The sequence below is a fragment of the Auxenochlorella protothecoides genome (genome assembly GCF_000733215.1).
Source record: "Auxenochlorella protothecoides strain 0710 unplaced genomic scaffold scaffold85, whole genome shotgun sequence".
Lineage (NCBI taxonomy): Eukaryota > Viridiplantae > Chlorophyta > Trebouxiophyceae > Chlorellales > Chlorellaceae > Auxenochlorella > Auxenochlorella protothecoides.
The window spans coordinates 1-1,580 of NW_011934254.1; positions in this window are offsets into that span (position 1 = coordinate 1).

Genomic DNA, 1,580 nt, shown 5'->3' on the forward strand with positions numbered 1-1,580 from the left:
GGGGGGGAGGGCGTGATCAACCATTCAGAACGGGTCTCTGCCATTCCATGCGACCCCGGCGTGCCAAAGCTGGCCAGGGATTTTGAGTGGCGGAAGGGGGCCCGCGGCTGTCCACATGCAGCCCCAGCGCATGCCTGGGGTTTCTTCCCAGCCGCTAGTTGGCGCCGTCGAGGATGCCAGGCGTGGCCCGCACTGGCCCAGCTGACAGTGCACCTCGGCCTTCGCAGCTCGCCCCTCACCCAGCCACCACCCCTCGAGTGACTTGCCTCCCCTCCCACCCTCCAATCCACACCCGTCTCAGGCTGCCCGCCTGACCCTGGTCCAAATCCTGATGAACTCCAAGGGCCTGGCCATGAACCCGCTGCAGAGCCTGTACTACGTCTCCCCCGCCTGCCTGCTCTGCCTGCTGGTGCCCTTTGCCCTGGTGGAGTACTCCTCCCTCCTCCAGTCCCCGCCCGTCATCTACCCTACCGTCCTGCTGGCCAACGCGCTCACCGCCTTTGCCCTCAACCTCGCCGTCTTCCTGCTGATCGGCAAGACCTCCGCGCTGACCATGAACATCGCGGGCGTGATCAAGGACTGGATGCTCATCTTCTTCTCCTTCCACCTCTTCCACGCCCCCGTCACGGTGCTCAACCTGGTGGGCTACGCCTTTTGCGTGGCGGGCGTCGCCGTCTACAATTTCCAGAAGCTGCAGGTGGGTTGGGGCAACCAAGGGGGAGTGGCAGTGCTCCTGTTCATGTGTGTTGTGGGGGAAGGGAAGGGAGGGGGGGGGTTGATATTAGTTGGGTGGGAACTTGGTGGGGAGGTGAAGGAGACATGGGGGCACTAGAGAGGGGGTTATGGGGCAGGAGAAGAGTGGGTCTCGAGGAGATAGGAAGACTAGCCGTCGTGGGCAGCGCATCTGGAGCCATGGTCGCGCCGGGTTTGTCCCTGCGCACGCTGTGTGAGGCTCGGAGCATACCGCGTGGTTTTCCCTGGGGCTGGCCAGGCATCGTAAGCCGTTTCCTGCGGCGGGCTCGGTTGGAGCACGGCATAGCGCTGCTTAGAACATCCTCCTCCCCACCCCTTTCACCACCCCCGTCCTCCACCGCGCCAGGTCATTAAGCGGAAGGCCATGCAGGCCCAGAAGGACGGCAGCGGCGAGGGCAAGCATGACGGCGCCGAGGAGCGGGGCTCGCTGCCCGCCGGCGCCGCCCCCTCCGGCCCCGGCCTGACCATCAAGGTGTCTGCCCAGGACTGAGGCCTGACCCTGCTCCACACCCACTTCCCATACGTGACGCTCAAAACCATTTCAATCTGTAATACTACATCGATGACGGCACAGGGTCAGGAGAGAGTAGAGGGGGAAGGGTGGGGTGGGGGGAAGGAGGGGGTGTTAAAGGATCGTCGAGATGGACTGAAGCATCCCCTGGCCACCTTCCGCCAGCGTCAGGCCACGTGCAGGTCGAGGACCTCCACGGCGTGCAAGGCGGCCCCCTTCATCCCCGGCAGCCCGCCCGCCGCCGCGCCCGGCAGCGGTGCGCCACGCGCCAGGTGCTCCAGCGCGCCGCGCGCGCGGCGCCAGCCGCGCGCCTCGC